A 24108-nucleotide genomic window follows, 5' to 3' on the forward strand; every position below is an offset into this window, starting at 1 on the left:
ACTTTTTCCCACTAGTGCATTGGAAAATGACAGGAAATGGAGGACCACACACATATACTATACATTCGCATACATCCCAAAAGGGTAAGCAGATTTTGCATCAAATCTGCATATGCTACATTGCCAAGATGCCTGCAAATTTAGAACTTCTTACTATACTTTTAAAAGATCTAAAGATCATGGGGAAGATTTGGAGCAATATGGACCAACGTCTGCTTGATTTGCCTTCCAAGTGCTATTTCATTGATGGACAATTTTTGCGGCCCTGATCTCCCTTTTAAGTTCTTTGGTATCTAAACTGGACTTGAACTGGACAGCCCTTCAAATAGAGTATGTTTTCAAGCAGACAACTATTCCATGTTAATTAGGATACGTCTACCATCTCAAATGTAGCCTATGGTGTATTGTGCCTATGCAGTGTTTCGAGGCACCTTTCTCCTCGCCCCCCAAGTTTGATTAATCCCTGCTGAGTTGCCACGTATGATGGGTGGGCAGCATTCAATATGGGGATGATAGGTTGTTTCAGCTTGGCTTATTTTAAACTATTTTCATTAAGCAGTGGAAGAATCTTTTCCAGTTTCCAGAAGAAAAGGAGCAATATTTTTCTTTTGTTTCATGCCAACCCTACCTCATTTCTTCATGTTAAAGAAAACCTTCTGACAGGTCTGTCCATAATCCAACTCCTAAGTGATGCCAAAGAGCTTTCAGGCAACTGTCCAAGATATTTTCTTCCTAGCACTGTGCATTCCAGGAAATGAAGGATCCCAGAACTCATCATTGTGGGTGAGAGATTCAGAGAGACATTTCTCTGGTGTTAAGAAAAGTTCATTCTTGAACACCAATGCTAGGTTGCTATAAAAGCCAAGAATAATGTTACTCACTCACACATGCACAGACACACGCGCATACACAGACGGAGAAATACATACTGAAATATGCAGAGAGAGTTTAATAAAGGCTGAGCAAAGTCACTGAATCTCAGGATAAGGTAATACTTGTACCTATTAATTCCTAGATTTATATATACAACTGGATTAAATTATTTTAATAAAGAATGAAATAATTCCACTACAAAAGTAATTCCAGAAATAGATTAATTATATTATTTCATTATACTCTCCAAATGTAGATCAGATATGTTAGCACAGGATTTTCCAATTGTTGCCTCTCGTAAATTCAGTGTAAATAGTAGCTGGTGCATGTATGTACATGAATATTCTGTGGTCATAATCTGTCTCCCCAAATCACATTTCACTTCTCTTTGGATTTTTATAAAAACCATTAAATGTGTTCCCTTCTGCTTTTGATACAATACCTCTTCCCAGTCTCAGCTCTTATGAAAAATATTTCTTGAATCAAAAGAAATTGAAGCATAATAGTGCTTTTTACAGGAGGACTGAATTAACAATAAGTATTCCTCTGTTTTTTCTGATTTCAAAACAAAATCAGTTACTTTATTTTGAAGACAAGATGGACTGCAAACTCAAAATAGTTGCCAACAGAAAATAAGAGCAGTTCCTTTTCTATCACTAAGAAATGTCATTATAACCAACCATTATAACCAACCAATATGCCAATGCTCTTGGCAACAATTATGTATGTCCAGCAAAAGCCACACATTTTACAAAGCAAGTATTCCTCCAATGGTTTGATTTATTTGAGGGGTATCTGAGAGACTGAAAATGAAGAGGCTAAAGCTGTCTGCCCATATCACTTCAATCCCCAGATAATGCCTCCTATTCACTTCCCCTTCCCACCTCTACTAGGATTTTCAGGTGGGCAAGTTTATCTAACAGCTAACACTACTCCATGGTTGCTAGTGGGCAGCTTGGCCTTAGCTTGAGCCTTCAACTTGGCTGGTCTACACTTTGGCTTATGTAATCCATATGTCTAAATGGATATATTGTGTAATGGAGTTTCATGCTCAGAGGGCAAGTTTACCAATAGGTTTATGCAATTGTTTGTCAGCTAATGAGTTGATCAGACCAATAGACAGAAAGACAGTGTCTACTATCTAATCCTCAAAGGTTGTTTGAGGACAAATTATATCAGTGATGGTTAACCTTTTTGGCACCGAGTGCCAAAACTGGACCACATGTGTGCGCCTGCTGGCGCACCAGAACCCAAAACAGAGCAGTGATGTGATGACTGCACATTCCCATGCGTGCTATCCAGCTGGCCTTCGCGCAAAGACCAGCTGGCCGGTGTGCATGTGCACACCAGAACCCAGAAGAGAGCAGCTGGCTGGTGTGCATGCATGCACGCACTGGCATGCCAGAACCCGGAAGAGAGCAGCTGGCCGGTGCACATATGTGCGGTGGCCAGCTGCTCTTTTGGGTTCCATCGCGCCCATGCATGCCGGACAACTGGTCTTCTCACAAAGACCAGCTGGACAGCACACATGGGCACGATGGAACCCAGAAGAGAGCAGCTGGCCGGTGTGCATACGCACCTGACCAGCTATCCAATGCATATGTGCGTGGGAGAACCCAGAAGAGCAGCTGATGAAATGCATGCCTAGAGAAGGTTCTGCGTGCCAGCTCTAGCACGCATACCATAGGTTCACCATCATGGACCTATATAATATATGCATTGATATTCAGAACTGTCAACCTTGCAGTATTGAGAATGAGATGTGATGATCACTGCTGCAACAAAAACTCCCTTGTTCCTACATCTTACAAAAAGAGAAAAGGAAGAAAATAAATCATGAATGGGAGATCCAAAGATTTGGAAATGGGAAAGTAACTGAACACACCTACTGAGATAACAGCAGAGGTAGAACTTCGGCTGTAGAGTTTGACATTAATAGCACAATTATTTGGTCATTCTGCTAATCTGCACTTGTCTATTTCCTATAGGTTGGTTAAATTATTAAAGACTAATAATAAAATAATTCTCAGTTTATGAAAGCATCCCTCCTCCACTTTGGTGATCTCTAGATATATGGAATTAGCCAAATCTTTAGCAATGGACATCATCTCAAAGTCTAGAAGTTGAAGCCCACATATTTGGAGGAGGTGAAAGAGAAGAATATTGAACTAATGTTCATAATGAGATAGATTTTGAAATAAATAATGCAATAGCCCAACAATTAGATATTTTTAAAAACAAAATAGATAAAAATGATTATTAGAAACAATATGTCAGTGCTGGAAAAAACTAACAAGAGGAAGACAGAGAGGAAGAGAAGAAGAAGAAAATAGATTTGTTAATTATAATTTCAAAATGATTTTGCCTGTTAAAGTTTTGAAGTATCCTTGTAATTTCTGAAGGTGTACCTTCTTAAGAGATGTGTTCTTTCAAAATCTATATGCAAAAACTAGGACATTTCAAGAACCACTTTAATTGAAGTTCCAACTGGCTGCATCCATTATCAGTAAAATATAAAAGAATACATTATGTGAAAACTCTTTGCCTGAAGGCAAACAAGGATGTGCACAATATTAATGGTATATTGACATACAGGAGCAGTGCACTTTACTTCTCCTGACTATCAATTATTTCCAAATATAAGAAGAATGATTTTCTCAACAAAGTTTTTACTTCAGGGCCAACTTTCATAAAGTCCAAGAAGTAACCTTGTGAGGTGAGAATATAACCTGAAACTGTCACAGAATCATTATGTCAGATGAATACTTCATTCACTGTTCTATGTCTGTATTTGGGGTGTTCAGACGGGGAACATTTTATTAGTTTTGAAGTAATCTCATTCTGATAACATTCCTACTTGCATCTTTTGAATCTGCTTTTAATGCATTAGAAAGTTAAACTATTTCATTTATCCTGCAGATATTTGAATTAGATGAATTTGTTGTGAATTTTTCCAATTTCTTTGAGCTCTGATATTATTATCTGGAAACACCAAACTTTCTTTAGAGTGTGAGGGCTTAGGTGCAGAGCTGCTCAAATCAAGGAACATCACTAATATTTTCTTGACTGAAAGGCTGTTTTGCTAGCATTCACTCTTTAACCACATCTTATAAGCAAGAAATTGGATTGCTTCAGCGCTTCCTATGATCATCAAAGACTGTCAATCTTCCTATCTCTCAATAGTTCCAGTTGTACTGGAGCTTTGTTTGGTTTCTGACAGTTAAAATCTAATTTTGGTTGAAAATGTTGATATAAGTATAGCCAGTATTTTTCACCTATTGGTTTTGCTTCATACTTCCTACAGGTAACACCTTGTACTGCATAATATTCATTTTATAATCAAAGAAAGGAAATATTGCAACAGAAAGTATATATGTGAGCATTCACTTTTACACATGGGTCTCAGTCTGGATGTGTATAGGATCCCATTCTGTATGTACATTGGTATTTTTCTTTTTTCTACAGCTAGAATTGGGGCTATGCAAGATTATCTTATATCACCAGGACTGCAAACAGTATGTACAAAGAATAAATCTGTCACAGCTTTGATTTGTAATTTTTATTAGAAAGGATTTAGGCTATAATAGGAATTTCAAAACATGCCCTACTAAAACGAAAAAACCCATATAAGGGCAATTGTAAAGAAACAGGGGTCTGTTTTTTCTCTTGTGTTTTGATATAAAAGGGAGAATGTTTGGATGTTTGTGAAGTCATTCTGTACATGTTAGTTAAAAAGATCATTCAACTATTTCCAAAACAATGGGAGAACCAGCCCTCACATGCCAAAAAATAAACTTGTTTCTGAAGAGGTTTAGGAAAAAAGGCAAGATAATATGAAAAATAATTCCACAAAATGGCTACTAGTGCAGATTGTTTTTATAGAGTATTATGCAAATTAATGGAGAAGGCAATTAAAGAACTGAAGAAATTCCTTGGATGAGAAATGAAGTGTTTTCAAGGAAAAAAACAAGAAAGTCCAATAGCCTTTTGGAAAAGGACCTTTAGGAAAAAAAATAAATATAATGGCATATCCTGCTTTTCAGTTTATTAGAGAAATCTGGACTACTATAGAACAGGGGTGTCAAACTCCCGGCCCATGGGCTGGCCATACCAACACCCAGTTTAGTGAAGGGGAAAATAGTTGTGATATGTCATGTGATGCTGCCATGACAACACGAGTTTGACACCCCTGCTATAGAAGAATACTAAGTTAGATACAGATAGTCCTCGACATACAACAGTTTGCTTAGTGACAATTTGAAGTTACAATGGCACTGAAAAAAGTGGCTTATGACCATTTTTCACACTTATGACCATTGCAGCATCACCATTTTTTTTTTAACTTTAATTTATATGCCGCCCTTCTCCGGAGACTCAGGGCGGCTTACAATGCGTTAAGCAATAGCCTTCATACTTTTGTATATTTATACAAAGTCAGCTTATTGCCCCCACAATCTGGGTCCTCATTTTACCTATCTTTGAAAGGATGGAAGGCTGAGTCAACCTTGAGCCTGGTGGGATTTGAACTTGCAGTAATTGCAAGCAGCAGATGTTAATAACAGTGCATTAGTCCACTGTGCTACCAAGGCTCTTTTTTTTTTAGCGTATGGCACGTATTAGCCAGGAATCACCGAGCATGAGCACATGATTTACATTTGGATGCTTGACAACTGACACATTTATGACGGTTGCAATGTCCTGGGATCATGTGTTATCCTTGCAACTTTTTGACAAGCAAAGTCAATGAGGAACCCAGATTCACTTAATAACTGTGTTGCTAATTTAACAACTGCAGTGATTCACTTAACAAACGTGGCAAGAAAAGTTGTAAAATGGGGCAAAACAAAGGAAATTTGTGCAAAAAGCACGATTCAGACAGTGAAATCCACTCTCTGTAGTTTGAATATAAAATAAGTATTCCTTAAGTCAAGGAGATATTGAAATGGAGGGAAACTCATCAAGGAAAGAAGCAAGCTGCCTCAGCAGGGGATTCGACTAGAAGACTTTCAAGGACCTTCCAACACTATTATTCTGTTAAATGAAAAATATGTCATAATTGATTCCAGAAGACTTTGGAGAAATTTGAGAGTAAAAACAGTGCCATGTAAAAATGTCCATTAGGATTGTATTTATTTTATTTATTATTCATATTTCTATGCCGCCCACTCTCCGAGGACTCTGGGTGGCTTACACCAAAGAGAGTATATTAAATAGCATATTGCCCCCAACAATCTGGCTCCTCATTTTACCCACCTCGGAAGGATGGAAGGCTGAGTCAACCTTGAGGGTGAGATTTGATCCGCTGATCTGCTGAACTAGCAGTCAGCTGAAGTAGCTGCAGTACTGCACTCTAACCACTGAGCCACCTAGGCTCAATTTTATTTCAATAATGCAAGGAAATACAGCAACATATTAAAAATAAACACATAGCCCAAAAAGAAATGTGTTTAATATCAGAAGGTAGAATGTGAAATGCTTAATATCTCTGAATTTTACTGATTTTTAATTAATTGATTGATTTTTGTACTTTCTACAATCAACATCCTTTTGAAAAAATGGATTGAACTATTTTTTCTTGAAAAGAAAAAGAAATTTTTTAGAATGACCTCTGTCTAAAAAAAATGACAGAGGTGAACCTCCTATCTAAATTAGCCAAATGATGTATATTACTTTGGGTGGGGAAATATTTTGAGCTTTCTGCCACTCTGCAAAAGAAAATATCTGCCTCAATATCTGTCTATGCATACATCCTTGAATACATCCATGAATTTAAAACCCTTCTTGTCTCCTTATTCCTTTTTCTGGTACTTCTTCTATTCCATCCTTTCTTTTATTCTTCAAGTTTGTGCCCACTATTGTGGTTTTTTGTTCATCAGAGACATTTGCCTTGCCACCCTTGACAATGTAAGAATTAGCTAAAAGCAAGTGGGGACAACCAAAGAAATCCCTCAAAAAGGGTCATTTTTTGGCTGAAATGTAAGACATGGTAAGAAGGCCACATTCAATAAATAAATAAATAAAATACTGAATAGCTGGCCTTTTGTCACCCTGCTTTCCCTTTGATGATTTCAAATCTTCTGGCACATTGAACAGCTTGTTCGTTGACTTCTCTGATGCTGTCTTTGTAGCTCACTGTGACATGGATTTCTAGAGCTTTTTTGTAGATGACTCAAAGTGAAAATTTCCATACCTTTTCATGCTAAAATGTAAAATTCTGACATCCTGAATGGCACAAGATTCAAAACAATTTAAGAAAATAACAGTTTAGAAAATAAGAAAATGAATGAAACAAAAACTAGCCAAGTCTGGGCATCATGTTCAATTATTTCTATTTATTCAATAAAAAAGGTTATGTTGTTGTAGGCATCCTTATTTTTTTAATTAATTTAATATCCAAAGTTTTCATTCTGAAAAGAGATTTCAGGATTAATCTCAGGTAGCATCTGGCTTCAATGATAAATTTATAAATTGTACCCTTTACAGAGTAATTCACACTTATTAAACAAGCTTTTCTTCTGAACACACCCTGAAACAATACAATCAGAAGCTGTTATTATATTTTTTTTCCTCTGCCTTTTCTTCATGGAGTTCTGGCCAATCTACATGGCACACTACTCCCATTTCATTTATCCAGTAATCCTACCCAAGACTGTATGTTGGACTGGGGGTTGTGGAACAAACAGTAGACTTCAAGGAACCATGAAAAGAGGTTTGGGAGAGACATCCAACTTTGTTACTGAACTAGCAAACTGAGCAGAAGCTGCATCCTCCAACACAAATCTAATATATCAGAACCAACTAGGAGTAAATAAAACCACAAAGATTTCCTAATAAAGCAAAGTCTATGAAGATCCCTCTGACTGCTTTGAAAATGGCTTAGGAAAAATATTTCCTGCAAATAAAAAAATAACAATCAAGACTGGAATAAAATGTGGAAATGTCCCATGTCATCATCCTCAGTGTAAATTAAAGACAAAAAATTCTTAAATGAGATAATATATGACTTTTATTAGCTAGCAAATCTGAACAAAGAAAGTTCCTTGCTATTGGAATGATTGTGAAGAAAAGGGAACTTATTTCCACTTGTGGTGCTCATATCCCTTGTGATCTGGGTTGTTTAGGAGACAGGTAAAGTCAAGTACAAATCAAAGAATTAATATACGTCCACAGCTTACTTTGCTGAATATATTTTTAAGTTCTAACACAAATATCTACTCTAAAGTATTTTTGTTATTGCCACCAGAATGTCCAAAGCTAAACAGTGGGAAGATAAAACTAAGATAATGGAGCTTTGGTATATCAGCATAGCTGAGAAATAGACCTACATTCTTCACCTGCATCCTGGTCAAGCTAAACAATTTTCAAATATATGGTTTGATTTGATATCTAACGCTAATCAAATAAACCATGATTATTTTATCCCAGATGAATATATCAATGTGATGGAGGAATATTAAGGAATTATAAATATGTGGTTTTTATGAATTGTTTTTCTTGTCTCCCTTTTTATTCATGTGTGTGTGTAGAATGTTTTTGTATTGATTACTGTTGTTATATATTTTTTTAAAAAAATTAAAAGTCTATAAAGCTAAAAATCTATATTTATTTAGCTGTAGAACTCAGCTGTCCCCAATAAAACCAAGAAAAAAATTCCTTCTTTCTCACTTTTTAAAATATTTGGATAATACATATTCTTTACTCTTCTGCCTGAACCTACTATTAGAGAAAGAGAAGCAAGATTAATGATATGAATGTTTCCCCAGAGGTGGTGGGGTTGTCTATATTGTTACAAGCTCAGTTTAAAGATAAAGAACATAAGAACATTTGCAGTTGCCGATCTAGTTTCAGTACATAGATAATTGTTACAGCCTTGTTGTTACATTATACTGAGATTTGTATTGAAATTATATTATGTTTTTACAAATTTTACTATACTTACAATACCTAGCCATAAAAATAAATTAATTTTAAGTCTTCTTTTTCATTGCTCTGATTTTGTTTTGATGGAATTTTTCTTTTTTTATAAATGCATGTAAGCAACCACAGTGCTCTGTGTGATCTGAAGCCATATAAACCAGGTTCTTGTCTGTGTAGAACCAAAACCATTGCAGCTGCGTTGAAGCAAATGTGGATAGTCTTCTTTCAAACTTCCTAGGTGACTACATGGAAGGTGGGGGGATTAACAGATGAAATCAGTATCTAGATGGAGCCCTAACCCTAACTTGTAATTTATGTTCTCTGTTTACATATTTACAGATGAGGATTAACATTATTTAAAAAAATGTTTTTTGTTAGAAACCAATGAACCAGCATTGGTTTCTAACATTTGTTGAGCAATCATTTTGCTTTTCCTCTCTTTGAAACCTCAAGTATCCAATTTCTCTAAATGGGCACCAGTTACCTGTTCATAGTGACCATTTACCACAAATCATTTTATTTTTTTCCCATCACTGTTGTACATACGTTGCCTAAGTATTAAGATTTTTTTTTGAGAGAAGAAAGTAAATGTGATAAATGTGGAGTTCTCAGATGGTTTTCTTCAGTGCTGAGTTTCTCCCAAAGATTAGATTAATTGTTCTTATGATGAAAGCAGGCATAGTCTTTAGTCTTTTGCCATAGATAAACATCTTTAATCACTTTCATGTTGGAATAAAAGTTGCTTATGAATGTGAAAGCTGAGTGGCTGAAAAAGAGAAGCTGGGGAGATACTGCAATGTTTTGAATAAATGATTGGGTTCACCTTAGGGAAGGGGTGTCAAACTGGTACCCATGAGCCACACGTGTCACACACAGGCCACGCCCACCCCGGCTCCGCAAAGGCAAAAAATGTCACCATATGTCATAATACGTCACGTTACACAATCAAGTTTGACAGCTGTGCCTTAGGGGGAGAGATTTCTGTCTGACTTACAGACCACTTTTTAGTAAATGAAGTCTACACATGGAGTGTAATATATTTTGCACGCATGAGCACCTCTTGGGAGATTGTCAGTAGATTAGTGCACAACTTTTATTTCAAAATAAAGCTTCCCTTTTTAAATATAGTAAATCACCATTCATTAACTGAAACATGACTATCAAGACCCAGAACAATTCATTTACTTATCTGAACAATTTCTTATTGGTTAGCCACTGTTGAATGGTTATAATATGAAATACAAAGCTCATTAATTATTAAAAACCATATATACTTAAAAGCATTCTAAATGTTTGTATCATTGCCTTTTTTCCAATTGTCTTAAGAGGAGTCTGCAGGTTTGTGTGTGTGTGCGTAGGTCTCTATAGACATACAATAATTATATACATAGTCCTCAACTATCTATATAAACCAGGGGTGTCAAACTTGTGGCCTGCAGGCGATTTTAGCACTGACCACACCACATCATTTTAGCAAAGGGGGGGGGAGTCACAATACGTCACGTGATGACAATCATGTTCATCATGATGATCAAAATGTGGGTGCTTGGCACATATTTATGAGAGTTTCAGTGTCCTGCTTTCATGTGTTCACCATTTGTAACCTTCCCAACCTGCTTCTGATAAGCAAAGCCAATGGGGAAAGCCAAATGATTTGCTTAATCATTGCATGATTTGTTTAATAACTGCATGATTCACTTAATAACTGTGACAAAAAAAATTATAAAATGGGGTAAAACTTACCAACTGCCTTGCTTAGCAAATAGCAATGGAAATTTTGGGCTCAACTGTGATTGTAAGTCCAGGATTACCTGTAAATGAACACTATTACATTATTTGGTTAGCTGTTTTGATGCGTTTCAGTAAAAAAGCAGGATACAATTTTTAAAATTTAAATAAACCAATAAGTGAGGCTGAGACGGGAGTAACCTTAAAGTCATCTAGCCAGCTCCATGGTTCAGTAGCAATTTGAACTTAAATCACCTGGATCCCAACTCTTCGTTGTATGCCTCCAAGGCTCAGTTTTCCTTTATTAATAAGACACCATAAATCTTATTAGATTAATTGAATCAGAGGACATTATCAGCAAAATCAAGTGCTGGAATATTATCTGAAATAAACCTCTTCAGAAAAAACACATCTTTATGATAATCATTTCCTCCATCCCTGCGGCTAATTAGTAGTCAAGGCAAGAGAACTACTGAGGACAGTTCTCTCGCTCATTTTGCTTGCTCGCCTATGAATGATGCTATTAATATTGCAAGAAAGTGCTCCACTCTGCCTTCCAGGCCTATTTCTCCAACAAACAGCAATGACTTTGGCTATTCAGTTCCTCTCCTCTCTCCCAGCATCAGAATTACATTTAGATTTATGTGTACCACATAAGCCATAAATTTAAGCTCAGCATTTGTTATAGTGTTCTTCCTTGCTAAATTTTAGTGTTCTTTGCAAGATAGAAAATCAACATTTTGAAAGTTGATAGGGGAAAAATAGACGTGTATTTATTTTTTTAAAAAAAGCCACCCAATATAAACCAGTATAATCCATGGTTGCACCCAAAGCCTATGTGCAATAAACACAATTGTGTAAATTGAAAGGAATCCAATTAACTGGTGGTGATAGGAGAACAGAATTTCTTTCACTTGTATCAAGTTTCTCATTTAAAGTATAGGCGAGACATTGGGAAAGAAAACATGGAGCTTGAAAGCAGAAGGCCTTCTTATCATTCTATTCATATAAAAAGAATACATGGAAGTAAAAATGTGATCCTTTAGGTATCTGGAATGGCATGTCCAAGTGAGAAGAAGCAGTCTCCAGTTAGTGAAGAGAGAAAAATACTATTTGCATTGAGTTTTCAGTTTGGAGCTGGGAGAAAATTAAAGAGTGACAATTAGAATGCAAGGCCATTCTCATAGTCAGATGCTGAGTTAGTGACTATACCATCTGCTGTAGGAATATTTATGTGTTTGTAGAATGTTCTGCTTTAAATCTGCAAATAAATAAATAAAAATATCAAGGGTACTTCAAATGTTCAATGCTATCTCCTCAAATCTATATCCTATACTTCTGTGCCTGGACTCTATCTTTATTCAGGAAATGGAGGAGAATTCACCATAAATTATGGAGAATAAACTATACTTACTGCGTGGTAATCATGTGACCTGAGGATACAGGATTTTTTTTAAAAAAAATTCTTTTCAGAGCTCTGCATTACAGAAAAAGCAATTAAGTCTCTTTGGATGTTTATTGTATCTCTCAGTTTTCAAAGCTTGAAACCCACTGGCGAAAATCTATTATGTTATTCTCCAGAATATTGTAGTGAGTTGAAAACTCTAAAATCTCAAAAGCCAAGAAAATGTCAGTTCTTTTAGACCTTTCCATGATAAGCATATCCTGCTGGGGCAGGGAGATGCTAAACTATTTTCTCATTTGTACATACAGTAGTCCTGGGTTCAATCACTAGCTCTCTCTAATTAAAATAATTGTTGAATTATGATAAATTTCTGATATAAATTTTGAAGACTTATTGCTTGCTATAACTGTACAGTGCTGAGTTTCTTGTACCAATAATCCAGCCTGTTTCACAGTGTCTTCATATATGGTTCTTTGCTTTGCTCTCTATGTACAAATAAGAGGTTCTCACTCTTATTTAAATCAAAAGATAGTAATATGTAGAGTGCATAAAGCCTATGCTAGTGTATTAAATCATTTCTTGAGTAGCTTCCCAGCACCCTTTATCAGATTCAAAAAGAGTTTGCAACAATAACAATCAATAATGGAGTTCTATTTTCTCTTTTGGCTCGTTTAGAATTACTTAACATCTATTTTAATAGGTGTTAACTTATTATATTCTTTTGGCAATTCTACTATTCTTTCTCTTTTTAGTGGGCAATAATCTAGTCCCCTCACTGATATAAAATACCCAGTCTTCAACCTCATAGTTTATCCACTTTAGGACCAGGTTATTGTCTCATAAAATTGTTGCAGTGGCAGTATTAATGATGGCTATTATTTTTAGAGGCCAGTTCATAAACTTCATCATAAAGATTTATGTCTTTTTTTACTTGCTTAAAGTTTTCAGACTGTGGTCCATATCCTGCCATTGATTTTTTTTTCCCTGCAGAAAATCCAGGCTGTTTTTATATTATTGTTGCAATTGGTTCCTCCTTTGTGATTTAATGCTGCAACATCAAAATGATGCAATTTTATTCCTAACATAAATTTATTAATGTTGTACTGCAGAATTGATGCCATAAAACATAATCACTCTCAGTCCAAAGGGTAAGTGCCGTGCGGATCTGACACAACTGTGCATCATTGTGAGAAGCCACCATTTTTCTTAATATTAGCCTATGAAAACAAAGTTATCCTTGAGTGATGTTGCTATTATTTTGCTGATGGCAAATCCAAACAGAACATTGTTCACTGCCTGAAACAGTAGAGAAAACACAACACTGGCATTTACATTCAGATGCTACCCATCATCAAATGGCACTTGAACAAATTTTTAAAAATAAACAATGTACAGATTAAAAAACAAGTTAAAAGTTCAGAGAGGAATGGTAGGGAAAGAGTAAAAAAGGCAGCAATCTGATTTGAAGTATTAGGTAAATATACAAACAGCTTGATAGGATTTCAATCACTACATAACTATCCACCCATTACATAACTATCAATTTTTAAGATATTACGTTAAGCTATTTTTTACAGTGTTTCTATATATAGAAAAGGAAATACAAGAAAATGCTAATAGTTATCAGGTAATTGGCAGGATGCTCTGAACAAACATAATCCTTTGTCACATTATTTCTAGGATGATGAACTAGGTTGTAAGAAGAAGAAATAATAGCAATTTTGACCATCTCTGTGATGAGAAAACTCACAGCTATAATTGAAGAAATTGTTGCCAGCCAAATATATGAATATGTGTATAGCCCAATTGATAGAAATATTTTCCTTTTCTAGTGTAATTGTGGATATGTATGAAGATATGATTTTTCAGAGCAAACAAATATTATATCAAGGAACTCTTGGAGTATTTAATATAGGAAACTATTTGTGAATATAGAGCCTGGGTAGTCTCTACAACAATAGCATTTCATAAAATTGCAAGAACATCCCTCATTTAAATTTTCAACTGCGGGGAGAAAACATTGGGATTTCCAAACTGAATCAATGAGACTCTTCCGAGGGCTATGAGAAGGAACATGCTCAATCCATTTTACTGAACACTGCCAGCAGAATATGGGGAATATATTATTGTTCTTAGTACAACAAATAAACACATTTCAAGTTTACAATTTTAATAATTTACTTTTCAATTTATAGAATCTTATATCATAGCTGGAAGGAATCTTGAAAATCATGTAACCCAACTTTTCATCCTATTGGAAGACTGGCTTTTACTTATTCTATTTCATTCACTTTCTTTTCTGGTAATAGATCTATTAATGTGCTTACCATTTTGCTATTTTTAAAAAAACTTTTTTCTAACTATTCAATGGTCTTTTGAGTTTGGTATATTGATTAAAGAATCCTGAGTTGAAGTCTCACCTGAGGCTTAAAGATAGCTGGGTGACCTTAGTTAGGCCAGTCCCTATATGTCAGACCTGGGAAACAGGCATTTGAAAACCACTTCTGAAATCTTGCCAAAATAACTAGAGGGACTTATCCAGGCAGTGACCAAGAATCAACACGGATTCATAAGTCTTTACTAAGAACTCTCACTAGTGAACAGATAAAATATCAAAATAACAGCACTCCAACAATATCAATGACTAACCCAAGTGCCTCAGATAGTTCTCAATAGGACAAAGATAACCCTAACAACTTTAAATTTTGCTTTTGTATGTTACATTCAATTGAGCTAATTTATATGCTCAGAGGAACAGACTTTGTCCAGGAAGATCCAAACACCAAGCAATTACAGAATGTAGCACCTTTTTAATATGGGGAAACTCGATGCAGTAGAAAATTTATTCCCTTGTCTTTTCCTGGTATCTTTTGTTTACTTTATCTTCTCCATCAACATCACTATTTATTTACACAAAATTACACAAATTTATATGCCACCCTTCTCCCTAAGGACTCAGGGCGGCGAACACAGGTTAAAAACATACAATAATAAAAGAAAGCGTAATTAAAACCAATTTAAAACAGCGACAATAAATAATAAAACCCAGGAATCAGAATCAACCCATTTGTTGAAACAGCCAAGTCTTTAGGTCTTGACGGAAGGAGCGGAGGTCAGGCGACGTCCGAAGCTTGGTGGGAAACTCAATCCAGAGGGCAGGAGGGCCCACAGAGAACGCCCACAGAGATGTAAGGATCTCTCAAATAATAGTAAATGGAGAATGCCAGTCCAAATTGTTTATGCCATCCTTGAACTTCAAAGAGACTGAAATTATATACCACTGTAGTAATTTTCAACTTTCCAACTATGACTGCATACAGTATATTTCAGTATTGAATTACCCAATGAGACAGCACTATTAAAATCTCCAGATCAGAGGTATCCTACCTGGTTACTGTCTAGAAAATATGGATCACAATTATGCAATAATGTGCCAGGCTATTGCCCGTGCTGGTGGGTGCTGTAGTCCAATGAATTGGGAGTTTGTTTGCTTCTTCCTGCTATGAGTCAATTTACTAAATTGTCATAAAACACCTATATACTGTATGTTTAAGCCTAATCATGATTTTGTTCATGTAATGAATAGTTCACTTATCAATTACCAGTCATTTTTGTCTTCATTCCCCTCCCCTCCCAATTCTTAATTAATGACTCCCTGAAGCATTTTCAAGAAGGATGCATATCATTGGCTCATTTTTAAAGACACATACCTGAGATATTTTATCTTGAAAACACGGTCTTGCATGTGTGGCAATCATCCATATATAATGCTCTCCTGTATTCTTATTGGATTAACTTGTCAAAATGTTCTCATGACAATGCACAGCACATTATAGTTTTATTTGGCAATATAATGGCCTCTTCTCAGCTTTCTACACCATTACGGAAACTACACCTCCAGTTAATTTTTAAAATATCAAAATAGCTATTCTATTGTAAATATAAATGTGTTCCAAACAATTGGCAATGTTCTCTGTGAGATTTGTTTCCACATTTTGAAAATTTGACTGTACAATAAGGACTTGAAGAAAAAAGCATTTATTTCTTAACCAGTGGTGTTCTGTAAACTGTTTCTTTTTAATTTTGTAAAATGGATTTTATTTTATCTGCCAAATCATATTTTTGTAAAACTCTTTCAAGGAAAAGGTGTGTGCTGCACCAAGCCTTTATTTAGCATCTTTAAAATAGAATAATAAATGCTGTGTTGTTTCTTTTTTTAGCCAACTTCCTAAGAGTTTGTTTGTTTTGCAAAAGAAGTTTGTTTTTTCTTATTTGTCTGGAAGTATTTTAGAATTTGTTAGAAAAACATTTTAATTATGTTTGGAGCATTTTTTTTTTAATTGTGAAAGGTATCTTCCCCCCACCCACCCACCCACACTCTCATTATCCATCTTTGTATATTTTGTCCAGTTATATTTTCTTAATTTAAAAAAAGTTCCAGTGGGATAAAATGCAATGGGGATTAAGTTGAGGGATGGAAAACTAGAGACAGGGGGACTCCTGGCATAATGAGAAAGTAGGACTGATATTAGGTTCTTGGAGGAAAGACAGAACATAAAAGTAATAATTAAATTTTAAAAATATGTGAAGTAGCAATTCACATGAAAATATGACCAACTCCTGGATAAGTGGAAATACATTGTATTTTCTAATTAATGTCAACTTGTTCATTCAATCAAGGAGTGAAATCAGTTTTACTTCTACAAAAGGGTAAGGACATTTTATAGGTTATCTGATATTATATAGTAATACTTGAAAAACTACATTTTAATTAAGTAAAATTAATATTTAACATAAAACCAAAGCTGCCATTTAAGAGACCGATATAATTGCAGAATTGGTAAGGGAAAACAAGCCATCAACAAGGATTTGCAATGACTATAGAAAAATTAACTGAGCTCAGTAGATTGACAAAAATGCAAATGACTTTTGCTTGGGCATTCAACAGAAAAACAAACAGAAGGACTTACATGATCATTGCATTTGGTGTTATTGCAACAATGCCCAAGGACTCACTCCTTCCAGTATAGATTTAATTTGCCAAATTACAGATCTTCTTTATACAAAGATATAAATCTTGTTTGACTTTAATGGCATTGACTCTGCATAATTCTTTTTAACACTCTGACTTGAAAAACACTTATTGTAAACATCCATAATAAGACTTGACCTTAATATCTCCACAGTTTCAGCAGTGAATACTTGAGGTTCAGGAATAACTTTCAGGAGATGGTAAATCCTTATATATGCATTATTTAATGATATTAAATTCATGATGAACCTCTTTATAAGAACATGAAAACATATATGATCAAATACTTACCAAATCTAGGCAGGTAATCATACAGTCTGAATATTACTCATATAGACAGTCCTTGCTTAACAGTGATAATTGTGACTGAAAACACTATCTCTAAATGATATGGTTATTAAGCATGATGTCACATGACCATGCTGCTTAATGACATGAATTCCAAAATTCCTGATTGTTGTTGTTAGATGAATTGTGCATAGTCATTAAGTGAGAACCTCATGTGACCGCAACCTCATGTGATAAGTGAGTTACTTCCAACTTTCTCATTGACTTAGCTCATGGGAAACCAGCTGGGACCGTAGAAATGCTGTATGAATTTCAAAGACCATTTGAAAGTAGCACTTGTTTAGCACCATTGTAATTTTGGTCCCTGAACGAGTGGTCATTAAGCAAGGATCACTAATATAAATTCTACTTAGTTTCTGACTATGCACTAATATTAATTTCTATTTCAGCATCAGCATATATTAAAAGGCAGTCGATGCAACCCTATACTCAGTGCTATACAAAATACAGTATAGCTGTGACTAAAACAGTTATGTTTTTGCTCATCTGATACTATCCAGCAGAGTAGCCATGCTTGGATCCCCTTGATTAAACAGTCATCTTTCGGAATCTGTGAAACCTGCCTTTTCTGAAGCATTGTCTGTGCTGCGGAATGTGCCTCCACTCAAGATTTATATGATCCATATGATTTTGATGATGTTTGGATAGGGAGATAGGAGTCCCCCATTCGTGATGTTTGTGTTAATGCTCATTCCCTTACTGATCACTGGCAGGCTTTTCAAGCTTTCAGTTCACCCACCATGCACTATGCAAAAGTATACTTTAAAGTGCAGAACTGTGGTAGGCATCCCACTTGCTCTTTGTTGACTGGTAACCAACAGCACTGGCACAGAAAAATTTGCTTTATTATTGGATTGACATCTTGCAATTATTTTGTAGTTATGTCTTGTTTTGGTTAATTGTCTTGTTGTGGTTTTGTCTTGTTGTGGTTAATTCTCTATTATTTCATTTTTTTAGTTTATTTTACTATTGTGAAATTCTATTGTATTATGAAATTCTATTGTATTGTGAAATTCTATTGTATTGTATATATTGTATATTTGTGAATAGTATTCACAAATACTATTGTGAAATTATTCAGGGTGGTATCCAACCTGAATAAATTAAATAAATACATCATACATATTTGATTGTGTATAGGTACATATAAGGTGTTTGGTGATGTAGTTAGGGCAGAACTATGAATGCAGGACTACAAAGTTAAATTTTGGCTTTGAGAGAACAAAGAGGCAGTATTTCATGATCATACGAAATTTCTTTCTCAGGAGTTACTGTTATGGAACTTATCTGACAGTACCTGATTCCCAGAGTCTATATTCACCTCTCGGTAACTTTTCCTTATCAGGTTTTTTAAATGTTTTATAGGTGAACCAGCAGCTTATGAGGAGGAGGAGGAGGAGGAAGTGGAGGCAGGGGCATGTATTTGAGAAAGGGGATCTATCCTTCTGCCATATTTCCTCCTTCAATACCTACTACAAGCTAGTTTTCAATCATAATTTAGCATTGCAAATATTGATGCTGAATTTATTCTAAAATATTCTAAATATTATTATATTATTTATATTATTTTTAGAATATTTTGGAATATTTATAATTTATCAACAGAAATATTGACTGGAATCAAGTCAACACTTTTACAAGGGAGGCATATCAAAGCCTTATCCTGTTGATCAGAATTTGAACTTGCTTCTTTTTAAATTTTAGCTTAATATATTTTGGGGGTTTTGTTTTGTTTTTTGTTTTGTTTTTTGGAACCTGATCTTTGAAATTTGATCTCTGCTTTTTATTGAGTTTTTGTACACAAGAAATGTAAAACATTTCTATGGGTAAAAACCATTCTCTAGAACCGTGATGGCGAACCTATGGCACGCGTGCCACAGGTGGCATGCGGAGCCATATTAGTGGGCACGCCAGCTGGGGCGCATGCGCGCGCCGGCCAGCTGATTTTTGGGCCTTCTGGGCCCACCAGAAGTAGGGAAACAGGCTGTTTCCTGCCTCTGGAGGGCCTGGGGAGGTGGGGAAGGCCCGTTTTTCTTTCTTACCTGGCTCCAGATCCTCTCTGTGTATCTGGGAACGGCGAAAACAGCCTTTCCCACTTCTTTGGAGGCCCTACGGAGGCTCAAAGGGCCCATTTCCCCACTGCCGGTGGGACAGGAAGTGACATTTTTTCCTGTCCCCAGTCTCCAGAGACTCCTAGAGAGGCTCCTACAGACTCCTAGAGAGGCTCCTACAGACTCCTAGAGAGGTTCTGGAGGCTGGGGACAGCAAAAAATGTCACTTCCTGTCCCACCGGGAGTTGGGAAATGGGCTTTTTCAGCCTCCACAGGGCCTTGAAGGGAGTGGGAAAAGCTGTTTTCGCCGTTCCCAGATACACAGAGAGGATCTGGAACCAGGTAAGAAAGAAAAAAGGGCCTACCAGGCCATCATGTGCCAGGAGCGGGGGGGGGGTGAGGGGGTTGCGCACACATGCACGTGGGCATTTGCGCGTACGACCCTCCCCCGCCCCCCCTCATGGCACGCAATGGCAAACAGGTTAGCCATCACTGCTCTAGAACATCCTCTAAGAACAAAACAGCAGTATCATCTTGAATATTTCTAAAATAGTTTGCTCCTTTTATACTTTTCAAATAAAATGCTGTCTTACTTTAGTAATGGATGAAACAGGTTTGTAGCCTGCATGCCATGTCACACATCACGCAGCTAATATTTTATGTAGCTAACACTCTTGTCTGTGTTTGTAGATGCAGTAATGCTGTCCTGAAAATCAACATTTAGGATTAGTTGATTTTGCTTGTTAGAAAGTCACAAAAGGTAATCACATGACCTTGGGAGACTGCAACCATCATAAATATGAACCAATTGCTAATCAGTTTTAATCATGTGACTATGGGAATGCTGCAATGGTCATAAATATGAAAAATGGTCATAAATCTCTTTTTTAGTGCTGTTGTAACTTTGAATGGTCACTAAATGAACTGTTTTAAATCATGGATTACCTGTATAATATAGATTATTTAAACATATATTTTGTAAACCATAAAACAAGACTAAAGGTCTATTGAAGCAGATCCTACAGATTTTTGTGACTCTTAACTGAAAAGCTTATCCTTTTCATTTCTGGTTTTGCAAATTAGGAATTAATCTACTGGGATAAACTGTAAACTAAGAAACTAGCATTTTAAGGCAGGCGGAATGAGATGAAAGTATCAGGCAGGAGCTGTTTTTCTCTGCATTTACTTATTGTCTGGTTTAGTCTGAAGTGTTTGGCTGAAGGTGTTGTCTGTGAGCCTCAGACTATATAATAGGATGGTCAACACATAAGTCATAAATTTATTTTGCCAAGCATATATAAGATAACAGGTAAAAGTATAAACATAATTTGAATACATGAAAAGAGTAAGTAAAAAGGAATATTAGGACAGGGACAGTAGACACCCTAGTGCAATTATACACGCCCCTTACAGACCTCTTGGGAATGGGGTAAGGTCAACAATAGACAGTTTAAGGTTAAAGTTTTGGGGGTTTGGGGAAGAAACTACAGAATCAGGTAGTGCATTCCAGGTATTGACCACTCTGTTACTGAAGTCATATTTTCTGCAATCGAGTTTGGAACGGTTTACCTTGCGTTTGTATCTATTATTTGCTCATGTATTGTTGTGGTTGAAGCTGAAGTAGTCATTGACAGGAAGTACATTGTGGCAAATGATTTTATGTACTATGCTTAGGTCAGACTGAAGTCGGCGTAGTTCTAAGTTGTCTAAGTCCAAAATTTGAAGTCTGGTGGCGTAAGGTATTTTATTGCAGTTAGAGGAATAGACAACTCTTCTCGTAAAATATCTCTGGACTCTCTCGATTGTATTTATGTCTGATATGCAGTGCGGGTTCCAGATAGATGAGCTGTATTCAAGAATTGGTCTAGCAAATGTTTTGTATGCTCTAGTTAGTAGTACAACATTACCAGAGAAGAAGCTATGCAAGATTAGATTAATAACTCTTAATGCCTTTTTGGCAATGTTGTTACAGTGGGCTCGGGCACTTAGATCATTAGAAATGAGTACTCCAAGGTCCTTGACAGAATGAGGGTCATCTACAAGGTCATGTCCATCTAATTTGTATTTTATGTTTTGATTTTTTTTGCCAATGTGCAAAATTATTAAGTTTCATATACCAAGGACAATATTCTATTATAATGTGGGAAACATACATACTGATAATAAACAATATCAGGACAGGTTTGTAAACTGAATGGGTAACAGTGTGATAATGCTCATTATTTTCTTTTGAGATCAATGTTCAGTTTTGATGAAAGTTGAAACCTCTCTTTCCAAACACATTATTTAAAATATGTTTTAAAAATAAAATAAATTATATTTTTTGCTGTAGATGTAATGTATGCTATGAACAAGCATTTTATGATTTTCAACAAGTATGCAGTGACATTGCAAAATTATTAACACAATATTCATATTCGAAAGGGCTGGGTTTTTCAGATATGCAGAGATCAGTTTGGGGATTGTTATCTGAAACTGCTAGTAAGGACAGCCTTGGGTGTTAAGATTAAATTTATTGATGGTATTTGGGGAAAGGAGCAAACACTCTGCTTTCATTAAAGCAGGGATGGATGGATTTAAAGTTTTTATTTTTTCCTAAATTCTCATAATGTAGCCATTGAATCCTGTAGAAAAGTAATGATTTAGATAGATGGGTACAAATATATCTAGACTTGGATAGACCTGGCTGTAGGCCTTTTCAGTGTGTAGTACCTGAAAATATGGAAGTACCTTCAGTACTTTTTTTGTGGTTCTCAGAGCTCTGAAGCCAATCTGTCAAACTAATCATTAAAATTTTAATTGTGAAGTCATGACTTTCCATTTAAAAAGAAACTAACAAATTGATTAATTAAACCTTTGACATATTCAAAACTCTTTTTTTTTAATCCTCTATTCCACTCTACCTTAAACGCAAAGCAAAGTGGCCAAAAATTGCAGCTCCATGGCTTTAAGTGATATTACCACATCAGCAATATATACCTGTATCCAAAAAATAATGAAATGTTTTATTTTATTTTATTTTATTTTTTAACATTAACATTTATTGGGTGGCTCTGGATTTTAGTATTTTTAAAATATTGGAAGATTGGGCATTTTTAATATTTTCTGTACCTTTTAAGTATAATCTACTTTCAGAGATTTGATTTATATAGTTTCTAAAAACTATAGATTTGCATAAAGGCATAACATTATTGATAATTCCATTTTATTCCTTCATTAATTATTTCCAATATTTAATTTGTCTTTTCTCCAAAGCGGTACAGTGGCTATCTTTTCACAATGCATTTAACTTATGGGATAGATTAGAGCATCACACAAACAGAACTTGTCAACCAAACACAAAAATCAATCCTGTTTGCAGCTAAAGTATACCTGAACAATGTTGTCAGAAAACAGGATTAAAGAGTTAAAAGAGCATTTTCCCTCTCTCCTATTGCTAAAGCAGAAACAAAATTCTACAGAGGCCCTGAGGAAATAGGGTGCTTTACACATTCTATCTCAGTGTTGGCAAACCTTTTCGTTACTGAGTGCCGAAATGGGAGCATGTGCGCAGGAACGCACACACCTGTGCCGCAAACCGGAAGAGCTGGTCTTCGTGTGTGCATGAACACCAGAAACCGGAAGACCAGGTGGCCAGTGCACATATGTGCGCACCGGAAAATGGAAGATCATCTTCCCGGAGTGCACGTGTACCAGCTGGCTGCTTTTCTGGTTTCCTGCGCTCCCACACGCATGAAGACCAGCTGGCAGGCACACCAGAATCTGGAAGAGCAACGGGTGACAGCTCACATGCCCGGAGAGATGGCTTTGTGTGCCTCTTCCAGCACACGTGCCATACATATGCCATCACAGTTGTATCTCTATCTTCTTTTATTTTTAACTTTTCCTCAACATTCATATGACATGAGAATGAGGAGATGAAAAGGGAGTAGAAATAGATGAGAGTAGTATTCATCTGTAGTATTAGTCATGCTTATTGGACTACTACAATTGTATGTATTTGCTTATTTAAAAACTTCAGCAAAAAGGCATAATATAATAGTTTCCTAGTTGCCTTGTGAGCAGCTAGGAAAATTTCAAAAACTGATACAATTGAGGTAATGGAGCAGTTAGATAGGGGGATAAGCTTTTAATCATATTATCTCAACAGTCACAAGTCAACAATGTAATTGAGAATTTGCCACTATCTGTAGTTTTCTTAGTTTTACTGGAGACTCCATCAGCATATATGTAGCACTGATTTTCCTCCCAATGAACTTCCTTTTACACTTGTGTGTAGCATTTGCCATTTAATTATTCATTTCACAGTCTGTAAACATTTTTGCTGCAGTTTTTGCTTAATTTATCTAAATAAGAAGTATGTGCAAAACATTAATAAGTGTTTTCCCTTGAAATTAAAACTATAGAGCAACAGAAATCATGGAAAGGAGCTCTTATTCCAAAATATCCACGACATTCCTCAGACTATTTGAGACAATTAGTGTCCAACTTTAATAGCCCTCATGGTAAGAAAATTCCTTATTTTGAATTTGGACCTTTATCAAGATGTTACCTATTCAGTCTTGTCCTACTTTCATTCAACATGGTGGATAAAATCCACATCCTCTTCTTTATGATAGCATTTCAAGTACTGGAAAATTGCTGCCTTGTTTCTTCTTAAGACTTCTCTTCTTATTTCTAACATATCCAGTTTTTTTTTAACAACACAAACCCTATCACAGACAGACAAAGCAACACTGACCCTATCTCTAAAA

At 35.7% G+C, this 24108-nt stretch overlaps 1 protein-coding gene across 2 annotated transcripts in view; it reads left to right on the top strand.

The window, feature by feature from the left end:
• The first annotated feature begins 888 nt into the window (after positions 1-888).
• Positions 889-24108, top strand: part of NPVF (neuropeptide VF precursor) — a 164167-nt gene continuing 140947 nt past the window's right edge. For both annotated transcript variants that reach the window (XM_087892645.1, XM_087892646.1), the window contains exons 1-2: positions 889-988; positions 4339-4388. The gene's annotated coding sequence lies outside the window, so the exon portion shown is untranslated. The remainder of the gene's footprint in view (positions 989-4338; positions 4389-24108) is intronic.

This window comes from Pantherophis guttatus, chromosome 4 (assembly GCF_059756535.1).
Source record: "Pantherophis guttatus breed Tessera chromosome 4, ASM5975653v1, whole genome shotgun sequence".
NCBI lineage: Eukaryota > Metazoa > Chordata > Lepidosauria > Squamata > Colubridae > Pantherophis > Pantherophis guttatus.